Consider the following 6000-nt stretch of genomic DNA (forward strand, 5'->3'; position numbering starts at 1 on the left):
TCACCTGAACGTTCTATCTGCACACTATGTCGAGGCACAGACCTTTAGTCACCTGAACGTTCTGTCTGCACACTATGTCGAGGCACAGACCTTTAGTCACCTGAACGTTCTGTCTGCACACTATGTCGAGGCACAGACCTTTAGTCACCTGAACGTTCTGTCTGCACACTATGTCGAGGCACAGACCTTTAGTCACCTGAACGTTCTATCTGCACACTATGTCGAGGCACAGACCTTTAGTCACCTGAACGTTCTGTCTGCACACTATGTCGAGGCACAGACCTTTTCGCATCACGTTTCTTTTTCATACTGCACGAAAGCAAAAAAATAACAAAATCTACATATAAATTGGTACGTATGAATCATACATACCAATGCATACACAGAGTTTAGCTCAGCATCATTTTCATGCGTGCATTGCACACCCTCAATACATAACAGTATAGCCCCCGGATGAACCCTATACTTATTCTGGTGACCCGGTGGCGTTTCCTATTAGCCGCACCTTTAGGCCAACATTTCCAGTTGAGTATAACTTGGTACAGGTAAGGTGTAGTTGAGTTGAGTGTAAGGTGTAGCGCTATATATCTTTATGGCCTTTATTGATAGGTTGAAAGTAGACTGACAAGAAATGGGGAGAGAAATGAGGTGGAAGGGATTGAGAGTCGAATCCACGCCACGCCATCAGGCTGGCTCAGCAGCCTATACTATAGGTGCCCAGACGGTTGAGCTAACCGTCCGGGCCAAACCATATTGGTTTTAAGTGGTTAACCACTTAAAACCAATATACTCAGCTGACCAGGGTCCCCCAGGGGTCTGTTCTCTGTATTTGGTCCCCTTACGTTTTTCCCCTTCTGCTCTAAAGACAAATCTCTTCACGGACAACAGCCAAACTACAAGCTCACAGCGTTGTGTTGTCAGCCGGTGGATCGGCTATTTGTGACAAATCTTTGCCCGGTATGATGACATGCCCTTCAGAATAGGGATGCTAGGGTTCATGTGATTGATCTTGTTTTCCACAACATACACCTGTCCCCAGGCAGGCGTGTCATCTCCACCATGAAACAGGCTGACAAAATGTCAGTGATGTTGTTTCAAAGTTGCTTCTTCTGTGATGCCACAGTGACACAGTGACAGTCCAGCAGAGCTGTCTAATGTTGTTACAAATCCATCTCTCCAGTACAGTATAAGGCAGGGGTTCCTCAACAGGGGGTCCGGTCCTCAGAGTAACTACAGTGGGTCTGCCATTACTACCAATTATTTGTGTGATTTGCAACATTAGCGGGGAAAATAGCAGATCAACATGCTCTGCTATTTTTGGAGAGCTGGTGTAGAGGGAAAAGAGCAGACTAAGTACATAGCCAACTAAATATTGGGGGGTTAAAAGGTTACATTTCTGAAAATGCACATTAACGTGATTCCAACATATGAATAGAAAAGATAATGTGTAAACAAACAAACAAACAAAATATTAATTGACAACACACTGATGATAGTGCTGTCAAACAAGTCTTTTTTAAAGATTTAGTTTTTGATGAACGGGACTCGAAAACACGACACGCTGTCAGGCCAGAGCCTATGTGGCATGCGCCTGGACCGCTAGGCCAGCGGGCGCCCGCTGTCAAAAAGTTTATGAAGCCATCTATTAAAACAATGAATCTGTATACAGTATATTATGAATACAGTATATTATGTAGTGGGGGTCCCTGCTTCATCTCTCTCTCAGCTGAAAAAACATTGAAGACCCCTGTATGAGCTGTACATGTTTTTTGGTGTTCCAAACCTTATGCCTAACATTTGTACGCTATGGCATGTGTCTCAGCAAGAGGCTCAGGCAGAGGCTGTGAACACTGAATTCACAGACCGAAAAACTCAAAAAGTACTTTCCAATTACAGAGTGCAGTGCAGCCTGGAAAAGGCAGCCTTATTTGGACCAAAATATTGAGGACACAACTGGTGAATGCTTTGCCGACTTTGTAAGCCCACAATGTTTTGCAAAGCACAGGTTTTTTCTTTAAAGCTCCCCCAAGGCAATTTTATACCCGTCTTTCTTCCTAATTTTCTCACCAAGCTACAGTACATTTGCTGCAGTTATAAATCACGCGTCATGTTGCTTGGCAACCATTTGACACATGAGTCCCATGGTTCCAAAATTGGCTAGGTCAGTGTTTTCAGGCTGCAACCCCCCAAAATGATCATAATTTGATCTGGGGACCCCCTGGCCCCCCCTTCCCCCCACCCTGACAGCACATGGAATTGTAGGAGTTGAGACATAAAACGTTTCACTCAGTGAGACAGATACAAATATCTTTCTTTGGAAATATTTGACGATTAGGCCAATTGAATTGGTAAACAAATGGTAATTTGTATAGTACAGATTGTCGATTAATTTTGACATTGAGTAATTGTAATTGTCTTTTCTGTAATTTCCCAATTAATGCATGTACAGTATACAAATAAAAACTAGACTCAAATGTTGGGGAGGGACTAATGGAAAAGAGATCAAGTAGAACGAAAGAATTTGACATTTTCATGTTTGGTTGCGCTCGGGTGTAGCCAATCTACAAGCGAAATAAACTGTAGATTTAGTCCACTAAAATATAACAGTATTTAGTCGACTAAAAATATACAGGAAATGGAATTTTATTCAAAAGACTGACTAAAACTAAATCAAAATTATCTATCAAATTGATCAGTTATTCTAATATACATTTATATTACCCGTTGGGCACTGGCCTACTTAGAGCGATGCAAGTTGGAAATGAATGCCCCACCCAGTTATTATGTCTGTGTCCCTTTATGCCCATAATTGGCTAATTTGGGCAGGGGCCCTTCATGTCCAGGGCCTCTAGAGCGGTGCCCGTTGCATGAGCACTAGCCTACTTGGAACGATGCAAGTACGAAATGCATGCCTGACCCAGTTATTGTGTCCCTTTTATGCCCATGTATGTCTTGGGCATATCTTTGTCAGGCATTCCCAAATATGGAGTCTATGTAGATGCCAGAATTATGTCAGAACAGGCCAGCTCCATATATGGAGATATATAGCTGTGATCATGTCCAAGGCCCCCGGCAGAGGCTTTTGTGCTGGTTCTGGACAACGGTGTGTCCGACTGACTCGACACCGGGCACTGCACTCCCTGTGGTGGTATGGAGCGTGTGTGTCGAATTTGAAGTCGGTGGGGCGAACGGTTTATCTGGATTTACAGATGTACACACGTACGTACGTATACATACAGTACGTACGTACAGCGCATTTATAGATAGATCATATGATGTGGGAAAAATAGTGCTCTGAGGAACTAAACTTTTTACAATGTTTTGGTCAAAATGTGCCCGAAGTGACAGAATGCCCCATACTGTGTTATTAGTGAATCTGTCATGGTCAGTTCAGTCGGCCATCTTGGCATGCCTGATTCATCCCTGGCCAAACTTCTGCTCCCACAAATGCTAGCTGTGACAACTTAATAATTCAGCTTCTTCACTGTTTGTGTCAGCACATTTATCCTCCTCCCGCCTACGCATATTTGCATAATTCATAGACAGACGGTTTTAGCAAAACGATGTAATTGACTTAATGAGCGACACTGGCCCTATCTGCGTGTTCATTCATTCATACGGAGGTTGTATCAGACGCTCACAAAAGCATACTGTGTGTTTGATGAGTCCCTTGAAGGTGCAACTTGATACTAGTACAACTCCTCGTCCTCAAGGCAGAACTTTTGATGTATGGGAAAAGGAAGAAAGATGAGCGTTTATATCCTCTGCATCTCTCTTTTCTTCTCTTCCTCTCTCTCTCTCTTTCTCTCGCTCCTTTTTTCATTGTCATCTTCTGCCCTCGATTAACTTTTTTTTAAATATTGTGAATTATTTATCGCGGCTCGGTGTTTAATCTAGTCTATTTTCGGGTTGTTATCTGCAGGACTCAGGAGCCTATGGACTTGTACATACATATCTGACAGCTCTCAGCGGCAGGTGCCGTGCAGTGTGCACCTGCACAGTGGCGCGGGCGCAATGTGTGTGTGTGTGTGTGTGTGCGTGGCACGCACGCACACAGGCGCACAGGGAGAAGTGCGCCGTTGTTTGAATGGTTTCTGTGACGTTTTGCAGTTCATTGCTCCACTTCTCCTCCGTTTCCCCCGAGGTTGAGAATCCGGCCGCCTGTCTGAGTCTTATCAATCGACTGGAAAGTGGCCTGCCGGCTGCCGCCGCCCGGCACACACCTCAGCTAAGAGCTGTTGTCTGAGGAAGAGAGAGAGGAGAAAAGGCCTATAGTGGCAGCAGGCGCTCTATAACACATTAGTGCACGCTGATGTCTGTGGCGAGGCTTGCATGTCAACTCAACCCCCGGCCTTATACCTTTACCACTCTCCCGATCTGCCCGGGACTCTATTTTGAGCACGCCCGTTATATAGGCGATAGCAGATCTACAAGCTCACGACACGGTCAAGTACAGTATGTAGGGTTTAAGTGCTTAAAGGATAGCTAGCTTATGTGCTGTAGGCTATGACCAGGTCTGTGTGAGTGTGTGCGTGTGCGTGTGTGTGCGTGTGTGTGTGTGTGTGTGTGTGTGTGTGTGCGCGTGTGTGTGCGTGTGTGTGTGTGTGTGTGTGTGTGTGTGTGTGTGTGTGTGTGTGTGTGTGTGTGTGTGTGTGTGTGTGTGTGTGTGTTTGTGTATGTGCACGTGTGTGTGTGTGTTAGTGACCAGTTGAGGAGACTAAACTAAATCCTTTGTGTGCATCATCAGAGGTTTAAGGTGGTTGGACTGGGTTGGTGCTATGGCTCTCTGTTGGATCTTTATGTGATGAGAAACACAGTGAGACTCGGGTCGTATAACGTCTCTACAGTAAACATAAATGGTTAATGTTGCATTTATATATCACATTTATCCAAAGCGCTTTGCATAGATAGTGCATTCCAATCACCCACTCACACACACATTCATACACAGTTGGCTGAGGAAACCTGCTCATCGGGAGCGATTATGGGTTCTTGGGGGAGTCTTGCTCAAGGACACTTGGACACTAACTCTGGGGAGGCCCGGGATCGAACTGGGATCCTTGTGGTCCCATCCGCTGCCTGGTGTGACCGGTGCATGTGTGCGTGTGTGTGTGTGTGTGTGTGTGTGTGTGTGTGTGTGTGTGTGTGTGTGTGTGTGTGCGTGTGCGTGTGGGCGTGGGCGTGCATGTGTGCGTGTGCGACTATCTCCCTGGACCCAGTGTATAATAATGTGTATTCAGACACCATCTCATGGTGAATGCAGAGTGTCAGCCCATGGTCGTCTGTCAGGACATCTTAGGCCAGCCACTGGCTCTTGTGAAGAACTGGCAGACGACTGTGTCGGCTGACATGATAGCACTTGGCATCGACCAAGGCATGTGCACACATGCATTCACATGCACATAATATGTATCTGCGTCTGCACGCACGTACTGTATGTGTGTCTGCACGCACGTATGTGTGTCTGCACGCACGTATGTGTGCGTGCAGCGTGCAGAATTTGGTTTTGTGTGTGTCGTTCAGATCAAAGATGTTTCCCGATGTAATGGACAGAACTCGGTTGTGTTTCTGTGCGTGTTCTCTTTAGCAATGCATAGTTAACGCATTCTCAAAAGGCCCATCCATTTCCTGCAGTCACTCTCAGATTGGCTCCAGTCAGCGAATCAGCGAGGGGCTTTGTGTTGATTGGCAGGCGGTCCCTAAAGAGTTGCTTAAGGCGCTCCAATCAGCCACGTCTGCAACATTTTGAAGTGACAAAATAAACCCCCCTGAGTGGAAACAGCCCACTCAAACCCCCCTGAGTGGAAACAGCCCACTCAACCCCCCTGAGTGGAAACAGCCCACTCAAACCCCCCTGAGTGGAAACAGCCCACTCAGCGGCTTGGCATCATTTGGGTCGCGGCGCTGCAGCTGTCTGCCAATCAGTGGCCAGTAAATAGTAATACCCTCAGCTGCTGTTTCTGTGACAAATTACCGCTGGCATTCAACGTGTACGTGGCT

At 46.0% G+C, this 6000-nt stretch overlaps 1 protein-coding gene across 3 annotated transcripts in view; it reads left to right on the forward strand.

Moving 5' to 3' along the window:
• Positions 1-6000, forward strand: part of cadm3 (cell adhesion molecule 3) — a gene marked incomplete at its 3' end in the record, with an annotated part of 118941 nt that overhangs the window by 23520 nt on the left and 89421 nt on the right. The gene's annotated exons all lie outside the window — the stretch shown is intronic.

Source organism: Protomyctophum parallelum, assembly GCF_964188405.1.
Source record: "Protomyctophum parallelum genome assembly, chromosome: 14".
Taxonomy (NCBI): domain Eukaryota; kingdom Metazoa; phylum Chordata; class Actinopteri; order Myctophiformes; family Myctophidae; genus Protomyctophum; species Protomyctophum parallelum.